Below are 18,182 nucleotides of genomic sequence, written 5' to 3'. Positions count from 1 at the left end.
ATACGTTTATGCTGTCTGTGTTTGATTGTTACACATCACAAATTCAAATGTGATTAGCAAAAATACATTTCTGTATATGGATTAACAAATATTACCATTGTTTGATAATGAGTATATCCAATCATCTAAATTTTCAGTTGCGTCATGATTAATGTAAGTGGACCTTGTTTCTTTTGAAGATTTTTAAATATTCTTTGTAGAAATTATAATACTGATCAGTGGGTAGCTTTTGGGGTAAAATTAATTTTGTGTAAGCAGTGGGGTACAACTTGAATTAGTAATTGAATAAAAATTGATTTTTGATTTATTGAGATGCATTTAACTTTTAAAATAAACTGATTTAGAGACTTTCTGCCACTAGATGTCATTAGCATGCTTTGTAAATACTATATTTAGAGCTGAATAACATTCGTGGAGTTTTGAAGAGCCTGTTCGAAAATTGATTGGGTTTTACATGCCACGCCTGTAAGCTGAAGCCTTGAACCTCTACAGTTTTGTGTAGGCCATGTTTCAAAGTTCAAACTTCTGTATTATTATAGTGCCACTAAATCTAGGAATATTATTAGGGTTTATAGTGACTGAACAAGTATTATTGCATTAGATTCTGGTATATTTACCCATATTTTGTGCACCATATTCTAGAATTCTGTTTTCTGTGAAAATTGAATATCAATGGCCTGGCACATTATAATTAACATTTTTAGCCTGGTAATACTGGAGTTGTATTTTCTTCTGCTCCCAACAACTGTTTCTGCCATTACTTCTCTGTCTATTAAGGTGGCTACATTCTGTTCTACAAGGAACGGCAGTTTCCCAAGTAGTTCCCCAGCCAGCTATGTGTTTGTATTACTGGGCTATTTAACCGCACAGTTGAGACCATTCTTGGTTCTCACCTTTTCTATACATGTGCAGTTCCAGCAGGTATTTGGATAGTGGTCTGGAGAGAAATGCTGTCTAAATGGGGATGTTCGCCGATGACTGCGCAGTGTTCAGTGCTATTCGCAACTCCTCAGATAATGAAGTAGTCCATGCCCACATGCAACAAGACCTGGACGACATTCAGGCTTGGGCTGATAAGTGGCAGGTAACATTCGCGCCACACAAGTGCCAGGCAAAGACTATCTCCAACAAGTGAGAGTCTAACCACTGCCCTTTGACATTCAATGGCATTACCATCGCCGAATCCCCCACCTTCAACATCCTCGGGGTCACCATTGACCAGAAACTTAACTGGACCAGCCACATAAATACTGTGGCAACAAGAGCAGGTCAGAGGCTAGATATTCTGCGGCGAGTGACTCACCTCCTGACTCCCCAAAGCCTTTCCACCATCTACAAGGCACAAGTAAGGAGTGTGATACAATACTCTCCACTTGCCTGGATGAGTGCAGCTCCAACAACACTCAAGAAACTCGACACCATCCAGGACAAAGCAGCCCGCTTGATTGGCACCCCATCCACCATCTTAAACATTCACTCCCTCCACTACTGGCGTACCGTGGCTGCAGTGTGTACCATCTACAAGATGCACTGCAGCAACTCGCCAAGGCTTCTTTGGCAGCACCTCCCAAACCCGCGACCCCTTCCACCTAGAAGGACAAGGGCAGCAGGCACATGGGAACACCACCACCTCCAAGTTCCCCTCCAAGTCACATACCATCCTGACTTGGAAGTATATTGCCGTTCCTTCATCGTCGCTGGGTCAAAATCCTGGAACTCCCTCCCTAACAGCACTGTGGTGGTACCCTCGCCACATGGACTGCAGCGGTTCAAGAATGCAGCTCACCACCACCTTCTCAAGGGCAACTAGGGATGGGCAATAAATGCTGGCATTGCCAGCGATGCCCACATCCCACAAATGAATTTTTTTTAAAAATAACCCTGTACCTTCCTTGGGTCAAAGTGGGTGAACCTAGTTGTGCAATGCCAAACCCCCAGCTGAGATTGGTTAATTTAGCGCAAACCAGGCATTGAACTTGGGATCTTGCTGGCCTCTGTGTCTCAGTGCCACACCATCAAGTGTTTTTACCCACTGGGCCATTATGGAACCTAATTCTGCAGTTATAATATCTCTTGTTACAAAATGTGACCAGAGATGAGACTGGGAGACAAAGTTGTGAGAGGCCTTTCTGCCATATTTTATTTGTGGTCACTTTATATTCCCTGTTTGGACCAATTGGCCTATCTGTGTGTGTGTGCACCTGCTCATGTTTCCCCTTTCTGCTTTCCCCAAGAAAAAGAATTACAGAGATTAAATTTGTGTTTTAATTATGCTTTCCATAAGGAAGCCAATGGATAAAGACAGGGGTTATGAGTGAAATGGCCGAAAAATGGGAAAGGATGCAGGTGGCAAAGTCCTGGATGAGTTAGGTTTGTGTTAGATGGAACTCAGAAGATTAATGAAAAAATAAAAAAATCAAGCCTGGAGGTGACAAAACAACAGCATCTTACATTTATACAGTGTCTTTAATGTAGAAAATGTCCCAAAGTACGTCACAGAGGCATAATCAAAGAAATGGATGCTGAGCTAAAGAAGGAAATATTAAAAGGTGACAATTATTGGGCATAATGGTGTGTAAGGAGAGTATTCAAGGAGGAGAGTGAGGCCTTAGGGAGGGAATTCAGTATGAAGGGACAGCCACCAATGATGGGTTGAATCAGGCAGCACAGTAGTAGGCTGTTCAGCTATTGTGCCTGTTCTGGTTCTTGGAAAGAACTATGCAATTAGTCCCACTCCCCTGCTCTATCCCCATAGTCCTGCAAATTTTTCCTTTTCAAGTATATATCCAATTCTCTTTTGAAAGTTCCTATTGAATTTGCATCCTCCTCCCTTTTTGGCAGTGCATTTTAGATCATATATAACTTGCATTAAAAAAAAATCTCTCCTCATCTCCCCACTGGTTCTTTTGTCAATTATCTTAAAATGGAGGAGGGGGTGCACAACAGGCCAGTGTCCGAGGAGCAGAGAAATTAGGAGGGTTGTTGTCCTGGAGGAGATTCCAGAGATGGGAGGTGCAAGGCTTATTAAACATGAAGATGAGAATTTTAAATTTGAAGTATCGGGGGACCGGGAACCAGTGTAAGTCAGCAGGACAGGAGTGATGGGTGCGAGGGACTTGGTGTGGGATAGATTACGGGCATCAGATTTTTGGATGAACTGAAGTTTACAGAGGATGGGAGGCGGGTCAGAAGAGCATTGTAATAGTCGAGCCTGGAGGTGACAAAGGCTTGGGTGAGGGTTTCAGTAGACGATAGGATGAAACAGGAGCAGAGGCAGGCAGTGTTATGGAGGTAGAAGTGGGGAGTCTTTGCGAGAGAGGTCGGATTAGCACGCCAAATATGGAGACTGCCTAATTCAGCCTGAGATGGTGCTCGAGAAGGGGATGCAATAGATGGCAAGGGTACGGAGATTGTGGTGGGGGCCTAAGACAATGGCTTTGGTCTTCCCAATGTTCAACTGGAGGAAATTGTGGCTTATCCAAGACTGTATGTTGGACAAGCAATCTGACAACACAGAGGCAGTTGGGGGGTTGAGAGAGATGGTGGAGAGGTGGAGCTGGTTATCATCAGTGTACTTACAGAAGCTGACTCCACGTTGGCAAATGATGTCACCAAATAGCAGCATCTAGATGAGGAAGATGCTTGGAAGGACTCCAGAGCTAACGGTGTTGGGGTGGGAAGAAAAACCATTGCTGGAGATGCTCTAGCTATGATTGGATAGGTAAGGGGGAAACAAGCGAGGGTGGTTCCACCGAGTTGGACACTGGAGGAGGGTGGTGTGGTCAACCATATCAAAGGCTGCAGAGAAGACAGAGGGATAATGCACCACAGTCATAGTCACAGAGGATGTCATTTGTGACTTTGATTAGAGCTGTTTTGCCACTGTGGTAGGTGCAAAAATCTGATACAGATTCAAAGAGAGAGCTGAATTCCAGAGGTGAGCTGAGAGTGACTGTCCTTGAATTAAGGCAGCATTTGACGGAGTGTGGCATCAAGGAGCCTTAGTAAAATTGAAGTCAATGGAAATCAGGAGAAAAACTCTCCAGTGCCTAGACTCATACCTAGCACAAAGGCAGATGGTTGTTGGAGGCCAATCATCTTAGCCCGAGGACATCGCTGCAGGAGTTCCTCAGGGCAGTGTCCTAGGCCCAAAAATCTTCAGCTGCTTCATCAATAACGTTCACTCCATCATAAGGTGAAAAGTGGGGATGTTCGCTGATGATTACATCGTGTTCAGTTCCATTCGCAAGTATTCAGATAATGAAGCAGTCCTTGCCCACGTGCAACATGACCTGGACGACATTCAGGCTTGGGCTAATAAGTGGCAAGTAACATTCGCGCCACACAAGTGCCAGGCAACGACTATCTCCAACAAGAGAGAGTCTAACCACTGCCTCTTGACATTCAACGGCATTACCATCGCCGAATTCTCCACCATCAACATCCTGTGGGTCACCATTGACCGGAAATTTAACTGGACCAGCCACATAAATACTGTGGCTACAAGAGCAGGTCAGAGGCTGGGTATTCTGCGGCGAGTGTCTCACCTCCTGACTCCTGAAAGCCTTTCTACCATCTACAAGGCACAAGTAAGGAGTGTGATGGACTACTCTCCACTTGCTTGGATGAGTGCAGCTCCAACAACACTCAAGAAGCTTGACACCATCCATGAATAGGCAGCCCACTTGATTGGCACCCCATCCACCACCTTAAACATTCACTCCCTCCACCGGCGGCGTACCGTGGCTGCAGTGTCTACCATCTACAAGATGCACTGCAGCAACTCGCCAAGGCTTCTTCAACCGCACCTCCCAAACTCATGACCTCTACCACCTAGAAGGACAAGGGCAGCAGGCGCATGGGAACACGGTCATCTCCAAGTTCTCGTCCAAGTCACACACCATCCTGACTTGGAAATATATTGCCATTCCTTCATCGTCGTTGGGTCAAAATACTGGAACTCCCTCCCAAACAGCACTGTGGGATACCTTCACCACGTAGACTGCAGCGGTTCAGGAAGGCAGCTCACCACCACCTTCTCAAGGGCAATAAAGGATGGGCAATAAATGCTGGCCTTGCCTGCGATGCCCACATCCCATGAATGAATTTTTTAAAAAAAGTCTGACAATATAGAAACAGTGGAGGGTTCAAGAGAGGTGGAGGAGAGGTAGAGCTGGGTATCATCCATGTACATGTGAAAATTCACTTTGTGTTGCCGGATGATGTCACCAGGGGCAGCATGTAGATGTTAAATAGGAGGAGACCAAGGATAGATCCATGGGGAACACCAGAGGTGATGGTGTGGAAGCAGGAAGAGAAGCCATTGCAGGTGATTTTATGGCTATGCTGGAGGGATAGGAATGGAACCAGATGAGTGCTGTCCCAGCCAGCTGGACGACGGTGGAGAGGTGTTGGAGTAGAATTTTGTGGCCAACCGTGTCAAAGACTGCAGACCGGTCGAGAAGGATGATGGGGGGGATAGTTTACCTTTGTCGATGTCAATTAGGATATTATTTGTGACCTTGGTAAGAGCCTTTTCGGTATTGTGGGTGTGGAAACTTGATTGGAGGGATTCAAACATGGAGTGCCGGGAAAGGTGGGCACGGATGTAGGAGACAACACGTTCAAGCACTTGAGAGGAAAGGGAGGTTCGAGATGGTACAATAGTTTGCAAAGACTGAGGCGTCGAGGGTTGGTTTTTTGAGGAGAGTGGTGATGACGGCAGATTTAAAGGAGAGGGGGAGAGTACCAGAGGACAGAGTACTGTTAACAATATTGGCTAACATGGGAGCTAGGAAGAGAAGTTGGGTGGTCAGCAGTTTAGTAGGAATAGGATCGAGAGAGCAGGAGGTCGGTCTCCTTGACAAGATGAGCTTTGAGAGAGCCTGAGGGGAAATAGGAGAGAAACTAGAGAAATATGCAAATTCAGGCTTGGGGCGGGGGGGGGAAACTAAAAGGAAGTTAGGCCTGGTGGGCTAGGGGAAGGGAGGGAAGTGGCAGAGGCAGTTGAACGGATGTTCTCGATCTTTTTAATAAAGAAGTCCTTGAGCTCCTCGCATTTATTGTTGGAGTTGAGGGAGGTTGAGGCAGGGGAGGATGGTTTGAGAAGATGGTTAGTGGTGGAGAAGATGATCTTGGATGATCTTAGAATAATGGGCAGTATTAGCGATGGAGAGCAGGACCCGATAATGCTTTTTATGATCCAGCCATATCTGGTGAAGGATGGTCAAACCAGTTGTCCACCAAAGACGTTCAAGTCTGCGTCCCTTGGACTTATGGGAGGGGAGATGAGGGGTATACCGAGGGAACAACTAGGGTAAGAGAGTGTAATGGTTTTATTGGGGACAAGGGCATCAAAGGTGGTGGAGAGAGTATGATTTAGCAAATCAGTAACTCCAGAAATATCATGAAGAATTGTAGGCCAAAGGCTAGATAGTTGGGAATTTGAAAGTGCAGTAGTAACGGACTTTAGGGAGAGTTTTTTCCAGGGTGGACACAGAAAGAAGTGGGGTTGGAAGGGGAAAGGGGAATATTAGTAGAGAGCAATATAATGAAATTATCAAAAATTGCCATATCAGTGATAGTTACGGTGGGGGTAGCAAGGCCACATGAGATGACAAGATCGAGGGGGTGGCCGTGTATAAGTTTATATGGAGGGAGAGATTAAGGGAGAAAAGGAGTGCAGTGAACTCAGAGGAGAGAGAACAAGAGGAGTTGAGGTGGAGGTTGAAATCACCGGGGATGAAAAGTCACTCGGAGCAGAGGGAGGAAAGCAGAGAAGATATCTCAGTGAGAAAATTGTTGTGAAGCGCAGGGTGAAACAGGACACTGAGAACGTGCAGCCTTTGGATTCAGTCTGCGTGAGCAGTTGGGAAGGGGTGTTAAAGTAGAAGTTTTTGGCAGGAGCCGGGGGGATGGATTTGGTTTTGTCATTATTGAGTTGGAGAAAATTCTGGTTACCACAACACGATATCAGAGTTAGTTAGCTGTAGCACAGGAACAGTCTTGGAGTTCAGTGTAGTGGTGGTAGAGAGGTAAGGCTGGGTATTGTCAGCATTAAATTATATATTTAATAGAAAAAAAAAGTTGATCCTTCCAAAAAACAGTGGGATAATTTTGAAGATAGGTAGATAGAGTTTTGTTAAACGGAGCAAGGTATTTACATGAAAAAGCCACAGGTAGTTCTGCTGTTAGTCTAATCTTGTGTGCATATTTGTATGTGTATTAAATGAGTGCACAATATCAATGGTACTGCAATTTATTTATTGTCAGGTACATTAATTATCAACTCACAGGGCAGCAAAACTATCAGTTGCACCTATCTGATAAAAGTGAAATTCTTTGATTCGTAAATAATTTAATGTACGTATTGTGTGGTCCCATGCCAAACTTAAGAAACATTGATTGACATACTTGACCTTTGTTGCCTTCATGAATACATTCACATATTGCTAGTTTGATTACAATGCACTTGCTCAATCATTCATTGCTACATAATTTTCATTTTCAAGCACTGTGGAAATAGTATCGATAGTACACTGCCTATGCATACTTTGCACACTGCATTGCAGCATTCTGTAATGCAGCTAATTTTAATATTAGCCCAAATTTTCCGATCGCAGGCCTCCCGCGGGTGGAGGCCTGCGATCTGGAAAAATCTATGCCCTTACCTGAGGGCTCCCGGGACACACGCGCTTCTGCTCCTGGGCCTCTCCAAACTTGAAGTGTGCAGGACCTACGTATCCCAGGGGCGCATGTAGTTCGCAGCGTCCCTGGGATCACGTGGGCCATGGGGAGCCAATCACAGAAGGGAATCTCCCTTATTACACTTGACAGGAAGACCTGTCAAATACCTGAATGGAGATCACCCCAAAAACATAGTAAAATTTAAAAAAAATTTTTATCACATTTTTAAAATGACTTGAAATGACAAAATTGTATTTTAAACAAAAATGTAATTTTTTTGAAAAAAGTGATTAAAGTTTTTTATGGGGCTAAAAATAAACTTACCTTTTTTAAAAGTATTTTTAAATGATAAATCAGTGAAAACATTTTTTAAAAACTTTTTTTCAACTCTTACCCTGGTAAAAACAGGCCTTATGCCTGCTTTTACCAGGCGTAAGAATTGTAAGGGTTTTCTGTGGGCGGAGGGTCTCCAAAAAGCGGAACTATCCGCCCGTAGAGGCCCTTCGCCAGGGCAGCCAGAGGATCTGTCAAGACCATTCTTGACAGATCGGAAATGCTGGTTTTCAGCGCATGCCTGAAACCGGCACCTCCAATGTCCTTATGGGTGGGTACACAGCGCGTACCCACCCGTAGGAATCGGAATATCTGGGCCATGAATTACTGGTCGGTCTCCCATGCTGTTGCTCATGATTAGGCTGGGATCTGGAGTGCTCCTTCGTTCCATTGGAGCCTAAATATGACATGACAGTAGTTTGCCCATATCCCATGACTGACACAAGGTGAAACATCGCACTTTAATACTGAAAAATACAGGTCTGATATGGGTAAATAGTTGTTCAATTATTTTACCTATCACTTTGCAAAGCTTGCTTAAGATGTAAATAACTTTGCTCTTCCCTCCCCAAAATACATGTTGGATTTGCAGTATTTATTTGAAGAGGCAAATACATTATTTTGTAGGTATTTGTGGTCACCGATGTAGGTATTGGACGAATTCCTACTTAATAATCGAGTTCGACTCCAGGAGAACAAGCAAAAAGGTTTTTAATGCAGGAACAGAGGAATTCAAATAGGTTGCAGAGCTAGGTACAGGAGAGCCATAAAATAGGTCTTCCCCAGACGGAGACGCCACGAGGACTCGGTAGGCAGTCCCGTGGATTGCGTGATGACGTCAACGCGTTTGCCCGCGCTTGGGACGGTCACGTGATGTGCGACGTGACGTCATCGCGTTTGCCCGCGTCATCGCATTTACCCGCGTCATCGCGTTCGCCCGCGTTAAAGAGAATTATGTCCAGTGAGTAAGGGACACTCGGTGGTACCACTACATGCGCCCCCCCCAGAATTCGCTTTAACGGTCGGCGTCAAACAATGAGATGGTGTGATGAGCCTGTCCGAACGACTCCTGTAGTCTCGAGACGGAGATTGCTGGGTGGCTGACGGTCTGGCGGGCGGTCGTACTTGGGTTGGCGTAACGACGATGGGTGGTCGGTGGTCTCGGCGGTCATGCTGTCTCGACTTGGCGGGCGAGGTCCAAATATGTGCCGGTCGTGAGCGGATCCTTGCATGCATTGTGGCGGATAAAACGTATCCAGCCTTGCGAAGGACCGTGGCGTCATGGCGAATAAAACGTATTCAGCCATGCGAAGGACCGTGGAAGCGTGTGACCTCTGTAGCCCGTGGTTCGAAGCGGCCGCCAGGGCGAAACAGCTGGCCATGTCATAGCAACTGGCAGGTTGGGCAGACGCGGACCATGGCTCTGTCATTGTTGGGAAAAGGTCCCCAGTCTGACGAAATCTGTAGGAACGCCGAACGGGTGATCCAGGAGGAAAAAAACGTGGGTCTGGGTAGGTCGGTGAACTCGCCGGCAGGCGAGCGAACTCTCCGGCAGCCGGGAATGCACGGAACGGTGCGTGCCGTAGTGCTACTACGGTAACACAGAAGAGAGTGAACCGTTGCTGCGTTGATCAGTGATCGGTGATGACAGCAATTTTCGCGTGGCCGATCGCAGCCGCGGGATGTCCATTGGACCCGTCCTCGATGGTCGCAGTGTCAGTAGATGTTTGCTTTTGTTGAGGGGAAAACTGTAGAGAGGGCAGCAACGCTTCTAGTTGTTGTTGATTGCAGTAGGGGGAAAAAACTGCCGGGAGGGCGGCAACGCTTCTAGTTGTTGATTTCGGAAGGGGGAAAAACTGTCGGGAGGGCAGCAACGCTTGTAGTTGTTGATTTCGGAAGGGGGAAAAACTGCCGGGAGGGCGGCAACGCGTGGTAGAAAAGACAGACCAGCGGGCTGGTGCGGCATCGGCAGGGGATGGGTCCTCGTGGGTTGCGAGGAGCAAGTCCTCGTGGGTTGCGAGGGGTGACTCCTCGTGGGTTGCGAGGGGCGACTCCTTGTGGATTGCGAGGGGCGAGTCCTCGTGGGTTGCGAGGTGTGCTTTGCGAGGACTGAGTCCTCATGGCCTCTCCGCCGGGGCGCGCTCCGATCCTGTGAGCCCGTAAACGTGCTGTACCCGCGCTGTGAGGGTGTTATACTTGCTATTCTGCCGTGGGGTTGTTGAAGAGGCTGACGCTCCGAAAGTCGGTAGAGCTGTCGAAAACGGAGACCGTATCCAGATACGTGGTCTGCGCTGTATCGATGTTGCACAAGGCGAACAGGGCTTCTACCAGGATAAAGCACGAGGGCGGTTGTTGCTCCCAGTGTTGCGGTAGCTGAGCGAAACGGCTGTAGCTTCCAGGCGTGCTTCTTTCGTGAAAGACGTTCACGAAAAATCGGGGTCTGGCTGCGCTGCTTTCGTGAAAAACGTTCACGAAAAACGGGGTCACCAATGTAGGTATTGATGAGCTTCCGTCCTCACGTCGTTGGTCACCAATTGTAAGAATTGGTGTTCGTCGGTTGTTGTTCGTCGTGCCGTTCTTCTGTGAAAACGTTCACAGACGGGGTTCAAGCTGTGCGCTTCTTCCGTGAAAAACGTCCATGGAGACGGGGTCACCAATTCGTGGTCACCGATGTAGGTATTGGACGAATTCCTACTTAATAATCGAGTTCGACTCCAGGAGAACAAGCAAAAAGGTTTTTAATGCAGGAACAGAGGAATTCAAATAGGTTGCAGAGCTAAGTACAGGAGAGCCATAAAATAGGTCTTCCCCAGACGGAGACGCCACAAGGACTCGGTAGGCAGTCCCGTGGATTGCGTGATGACGTCATTGCGTTCTTCCCGCGCTTGGGTAGTCACGTGACTTGCGTGATGACGTCATCGCGTTTGCCCGCGCTTGGGACGGTCACATGATGTGTGACGTGACGTCATTGCGTTAAAGGGACACTCGGTGGTACCGCTACAATTTGTTCATTCTTCTCTCCTTCACTAAAATCTTCTTCGTTTTCTCAGTTATTTATACGATTATAAAAGTTGTTTTTCTTGCTCATAGTGGATTTGCAGTTCTTCCTGAAGTTGTTGTCAGTGTAGCACCACATTGTCGAGTCTCCAATGACCAGGACCGTGAACAAGTAGTCATTTGACTTGGCCCAGGTCTGACTGACTGACTGACCTGCGACTATCCGAGGTCAGCATCAAAGCAGCTAACAATCATACCCTCTAATACTGATCCCAACATCAGTACCCTTCCAAACAACATCATATATTTAATAGTTTGAACAAAATAAAACATTGAAAAAATAGTCTATTATGTTTTTTTCCACTACGTGCATCTAATAGTTATTTGTAAATTTTCTGCGTGCTTGCCAGGGAACACTCTAGGTATTGTAGTTGCACAGAAGCAGATGAAAGCTACAACTTCCATGATTCTCATAAACATAGCATTTGTCCGCATCAACTGTAAATTCCCAAGGCCCAGGTACAATTCCAAATTCAAGCCTGGGCCCTGGACTGAAGGTCAGGTAACAATAGCAGGTCAGAGGCTGGATATTCTGCGGTGAGTGTCTCATCTCCTGACTCCTCAAAGCCTTTCCACCATCTACAAGACACAAGTCAGGAGTGTGATAGAATACTCTTCACTTGCCTGGATGAGTGCAGCTCCAACAACACTCAAGAAGCTCGATACAATCCAGGACAAAGCAGCCCGCTTGATTGGCACCCCATCCACCACCTTAAACATTCACTCCCTCCACCACCAGCGTACCGTGGCTGCAGTGTCTACCACCTACAAGATGCACTGTAGCAACTTGCCAAGGCTTCTTCGGCAGCACCTCCCAAACCCGTGACCTCTACCACCTAGAAGGACAAGGGCAGCAGGCGCATGGGAACACCACCACCTCCAAGTTCCCCTCCAAGTCAGACACCATCCGGACTTGGAAGTATATCGCCGATCCTTCATCGTCGCTGGGTCAAAATCCTGGAACTCCCTCCCTAACAGCACTGTGGGAGTGCCTTCACCACACGGACTGCAGCGGTTCAAGAAGGCGGCTCACCACCACCTTCTCAAGGGCAATTAGGGATAGGCAATAAATGCTGGCCTTGCCAGCGACACCCACATCCCAGGAGCGAATATAAAAAAGAAGTAGGGAAAATTTCTTGCAGGCATTTCTAATGTTAATTGACCAATTTTATGGGTAAGCTTAGTGATTTTTTTCAGAATGTTGTAATTTCTTTGTGTGTTTGTTTCCTTTATAATTGTTTTGTCGTAAGTGTTATTTTTAATTGTATATACTTACCAGAATGAATAAGAATATTGGCTGAAAACAGTGTGAGAAAATTGATTGATTTCATGGAATCATACAGCATAGAAGGAGTCCATTTGGCCCATTGTGCCTGTGCTAGCTCTAAGGAGCCTTGTATCGAAAAGTAGTTGAAGGGGCAGGTGGGTGGGGTGCTTGGGTTGACGTGCGCTCCTTGCTCTGCCTGCGCTTGGCTTCCACTTGCTCCTGGCGAAGAGACTCCAGGTGTTCGCCGCCTTCCCGGATGCTTCTCCTCCACTTTATGTGGTCTTGGGCAGGGATTCCCAGGTGTTGGTGGAGATGTTGCACTTTTTCAAGGAGGCTTTGAGAGTGTCCTTGAAGAGTTTCCTCTGCCCACCTGGGGCTCTCTTGGCATGTCGGAGCTCCGAGTAGAGCGCTTGTTTTAGGAATCTCGTATTGGGCATGCTGACAGTATGACCCGTCCATCGGAGCTGATTGAGCGTGGTCAAAGCTTCGATGCTGGGGATGTTGACCTGAGCGAGAACACTGACGGTGTGCCTATCCTGCCAATGGATTTGCAGGATCTTGCGGAGGCAGCGTTAGTGGTACATCTCCAGTGCTTTGAGGTGCCTGCTGTACATGGTCCATGTCTCTGAGGCATACAGGAGGGCGAGTATCACTACTGCTCTGTAGACCATGAACTTGGTGCCGGGTTTCAGGTCCTTGTCTTCAAACACTCTCTTCCTCAGGCGACAGAAGGCTGCACTGGCTCACTGAAGGCGGTGTTGGACTTCGTCATTGATGTCTGCCCCTGTTGACAGTAAGCTCCCGAGGTATGGAAAGTGGTCCATGTTGTCCAAGGCCTTGTCGTGGATTTTGATAATCAGGGGGCAGTACTGTGTGGTGGGAACAGGTTGGTAGAGGACCTTTGTCTTATGGATGTTTAGTGTAAGGCCCATGCTCTTGTACGCTTCAATGAAGGTGTTGACGATGGTTTGGAGTTTGACCTCCGAGTGTGTGCAGATGCAAGCGTCGTCTGCATAGTGTAATTCGAAGACAGAGGATGGGACGACTTTGGATCTGGACTGGAGGCGACGGAGGTTGAACAGTTTCCCGTTTGTTCTGTAAATTAGCTCTACTCCAGCAGGGAGTTTACTGAGGGTGAGATGGAGCATTGCAGCAAGGAAGATCGAGAAGAGCGTTGGTGTGATGACACAGCCTTGCTTGACCCCGGTCTGTACGTGAATTGGGTCTGTGGTGGAACCGTTGGTCAGGATCACAACACACAGTGACCCACACATACATTAAGCCAAAGTGCATTGCTATATATTGTTCAGCAGCTGCAGTTAATCAGCAATAGTGGTGAAACTTCGTGCCATCCACCAATACCGTTCTAAAAAAACAGTATCACGCGGGTTGCAATAGAATAACTATAATCTAAAACAACAGGTCTTCAATATGTGAAAATCTTATGTGTTAGTAATTAGTAATAGAGGGCAGCATCCTCTCCAGTCGGTGATCTTGCTACTGACGGGGCTTTTCCCACCGCTTGTGTACAATAAAGCATGGTGTGGATACTATATGGGTAGTATAACTGCAGCTGTGCTAAGGTAAACTATCCCTCCTTGTCCTTCTTGACTTGTCTGCAGCCTTTGACACAGTTGACCACTCCATCCTTCTCCAACACCTCTCCACCGTCATCCAGCTGGGTGGGACTGCACTCACCTGGTTCCATTCTTATCTATCTAATCATAGCCAGAGAATCACCTGCAATGGCTTCTCTTCCCGCTCCTACATCATTACCTCTAGTGTCCCCAAGGACCTATCCTTGGCCCCCTCCTATTTCTCATCTACATGCTGCCCCTCGGTGACATCATCCGAAAACACAGCGTCCGTTTCCACATGTACGCTGACAACACCTAGCTCTACCTCACCACCACTTCTCTCGACCCCTCCACAATCTCTAAATTGTCAGACTGCTTGTCCGACATCCAGTTCTGGATGAGCAGAAATTTTCTCCAATTAAATATTGGAGCCATTTTTTTCGGTCCCCGCCACAAACTCCATTCCCTAGCCACTGACTCCAACCTTCTCCCTAACATTTGTCTGAGGCTGAACCAGACTGTCCGCAACCTTGGTGTAATATGTGACCCTGAAATGAGCTTCCAACCACACATCCGTGGCATAACTAAGACCGCCTATTTCCACCTCCATAACATCACCCGTCTCCGCATTTGCCTCAGCTCATCTGCTGCTGAGACCCTCATCCATACCTTTGTTACCTCTAGACTTGACTATTCCAATGCACTCCTGGCTGGCCTCCCATATTCTACCCTACGTAAACTTGAGGTCATCCAAAACTCGGCTGCCCGTGTCCTAATTCGCACCGAGTCCCGTTCGCCCATCACCCCTGTGCTCGCTGACCTACATTGGCTCCTGGTTAAGCAATGCCTCAATATCAAAATTCTCATCCTTGTTCTCAAATCCCTCCATGACCTCGCCCCTCCCTATCTCTGTAATCTCCTCCAGCCCCACAACACCCACGCCCCCCCCCCCCCGAGATATCTGCCCTCCTCTAATTCTGCCCTCTTGAGCATCCCTGATTATAATCGCTCAACCATTGGTGGCCGTGGCTTCTGTTGCCTAGGCCCTAAGCTCTGGAATTTCCTCCCTAAACCTCTCCGCCTCGCTACCTCTCTTTCCTCCTTTAAGACGCTCCTTAAAACCTACCTCTTTGACCAAGCTTTTGGCCACCTGCCCTAATTTCTCCTTATGTGGCTCAGTGTCAAATTTTTTTTTTTTTGTCTTCTAATACTCCTGTGAAACATTAAAGGTGCTATATAAATACAAGTTGTTCTATGTACATTTGTGAAGAAACCATTTTGTGGGGCAAGTGAGACCAACTTACAGTTAGGGTTACTGTTTAAAGTACAAAAGGAAGCAACAGCAATATGCTAAAACAAGACTTCTGTTTCAGTTAAGCTGAACAGTTTGATTTAAATACAAAAGCAAAATAAAAACTGAAAATGCTGGAACTACTCAGCAGGTCAGGCAGCATCTGTGGAGAGAGAAACAGAGTTAATATTTCAGGTCGATGACCTTTAATCAAAACTGGAAAGAATTAGAGATTTAGCAGGTTTAAGCAAGTACCGAGGCAGGGAAAGGGAGGAGGGGAGGAAAGAATGAAAGGGAAGGTCTGTGATAGCTTGGAAGGCAGGAGAGATAAAATGACAAAAGGCATAATGTGCAAGTCGAAAGGAGATGGTAATGGGACAAGTAAAGAAGCACTGGTATGGAAAATTTCATCAACTTTGTTTCCAATTTCCACCGTTCCCTCGCCTTCACATGGTCCATCTCCGATTCTTCCCTTCCCTTCCTCGACTTCTCTGTCTCCATTTCTGGGGGTAGGCTATCGACAAACATCCACTATAAGCCCACTGACTCCCACCAGTATCTTGACTACACTTCCTCCCACCCTGTTTCCTGTAAGGACTCTATTCCATTCTCCCAATTTCTCCGTCTCCATCGCATCTGCTCTGACGATGCCACATTCCATAACAGTGCTTCTGATATGTCTTTTCCTCAACCGAGGATTCCCCTCCACCGTGGTTGACAGGGCGCTCAACTGTGTCTGTTCCATTTCCCGCATTTCTGCTCTCACCCCTTCCCCTCCCTCCCAGAATCATGATAGGGTTCCCCTAGTCCTCACCTTCCACCCCACAAGCCTCCACATTCAACATATCGTCCTCCACCATTTCCGCCATCTCCAGCGCAATCCTACCACCAAACGCATCTTCCCCCTCCCCTTCCCTTTCAGCATTCTGAAGGGACCACTCCCTCCGTGACACCCTGCTCCACTCCTCAATCGACCCCAACACCCCCCTCCCCTTCCAACACCTGCCCTTTTACACCCTCCCTTCCCACTGTCCAGGGCCCCAAACACTCCTTCCAGGTGAAACAGCGATTTACTTGTACTTCTTGCAATTTAGTATACTGTATCCGCTGCTCACGGTGCAGTCTCCTCTTCATTGGGGAGACCAAACGCAGATTGGCTGCCCACTTTGCGGAACAACTCCATTCAGTCCGCAAGTGTAACCCTGTGCTTCCGTTTGTCTGTCACTTTAATTCTCCACTCCACTCCCACTCTGACCTCTTCATCCTCGGCCTCCTTCACTGTTCCAATGAAGCTCAATGTAAACTCGAGGAACAGCACCTCCTCCTTCGATTAGGCACTTTACAACCTTCTGGACTCAACATTGAGTTCAGCAATTTCAGATCATAACCTCTACCCCCATTTTTTTGGACAGCAACTGTTGATGATTCTGCTATTCCCATTTATACCACCTCTCGAATTCTCTTTACTTGTCCCATTACCATCTCCTTTTGCCTTGCAACATCATCCCTTTTGTCATTTAATCTTTCCTGCCTTCCACCCTATCACAGACCTTCCCTTTTGTTTTTTCCTCCCCTCCTCCCTCCCCCCTTTCCCTGTTTCTGTACTTGTTTAAAATCTGTTACTTCTCTAACTTTTTCCATTTCTGACGAAAGGTCATCGACTTGAAACGTTTCTCTCTCCACAGATGCTGCCTGACCTGCTGAGTCGTTCCAGCATTTTCAGTTTGATTTAAATTCCTCTTCACGCACTTTATTAAAGGGATTTATTTTATGGTGTTGTCAGTCTTTGCTAGTCAATATGAATTCAAGAGAACTTTTATCAATCTTCTCAATATTGCCTTTGGATTGCTTTGAAAGTATAATACTCACCTTAGTGGCTCACCTAACCTATCCCTTGAATAGATGCATACATGCAAATCTAGAAAACAAGCAAAAGCTGACACAGCACTCAAAAAGCCAATAAGAACACCCCTGCTTTTAAGCCTGTGTGAAAACAAGTAGTTACATAAACTTTGTAAATTAAGTAATAAGTATAGCCAACATTGCTTCACTTGTATTGGAGGGAAAGAACAAAACGTACTGAAGCCTGAAACTGGAATACAAATTTTAAAGGTACAAAATTGATGATGCACGTCTGTGGCATCCAACAATTGAGTATCCTGTCGAGGCTCGCATATAAACAATGGCACTGGAGTTTAGTACCAGAAGACGCTGTTCCCGTGGAACGGACAACTAAAGATATTAGTAAAACGAATGATTCCAGGGATGAGGGACTTCAGTTACATGGATAGAAGGGAGAAGCTGGGGTTGTACTCCTTAGAGCAGAGTAGATTGAGAGGAGATTTGATAGAGGTGTTCAAAATCATGAGGGGTCTGGACAGAATACATAGAGAGAAACTGTTCCCATTGGCAGAAGGGTCAAGAACCAGAGGACACAGATTTAAGGTGATTGGCAGAAGAACCAAAGGCAACATGAGGAAAAACTTTTTTACTCAGCGAGTGGTTAGGATCTGGAATTCACTGCCTGAAAGGATGGTGGAGGCAGATTCAATCACGGCTTTCGAAAGGGAATTGGACAAAACCTGAAGGGAAAAAATTGTCAGGACTACGGGGAAAGGGCGGGAATTGGGACAAGCTGAATTGCTCTTTCAGAGAGCCGGCATGGGCCGAATGGCCGCCTTCAGTGCTGTAACCATTCTATGATTCTATGATTAGGTTACAATTATATAAGAAACAAATTATTTATGATAGCTTATAACCCATAATTAAAGCATTTTGTTCACAAACCTAATGTGAATTTATTTTGCACTATTGAAAATTGTGCTATTATGAGTCAGAATGGCTATCTAGCATCTTGTGGCTCTTCTGTTACCGGGGTGTGGCTCTTTTCACCTGTCCACAGCCTCAATTATAATGTGACAGAAGCAACATGACTCACATTTCCAGTTTAATTTTGATTTAAGGTTGTTGA

General features: G+C 46.5%; 1 protein-coding gene across 1 annotated transcript in view; it reads left to right on the top strand.

Annotated features, from left to right (window-relative positions):
• The window catches only part of vcpip1 (valosin containing protein (p97)/p47 complex interacting protein 1), a 37,378-nt gene that overhangs the window by 3,899 nt on the left and 15,297 nt on the right, over window positions 1-18,182 (top strand). The window lies entirely within an intron of this gene.

The sequence above is a fragment of the Somniosus microcephalus genome, chromosome 7 (assembly GCF_052327205.1).
Source record: "Somniosus microcephalus isolate GS21.2 chromosome 7, FLI_Smic_1.0, whole genome shotgun sequence".
Classification (NCBI taxonomy): Eukaryota; Metazoa; Chordata; class Chondrichthyes; order Squaliformes; family Somniosidae; genus Somniosus; species Somniosus microcephalus.
The sequence above is the reverse complement of the archived record's forward strand: the minus strand, read 5'-3'. Positions and strand labels throughout refer to the sequence as shown.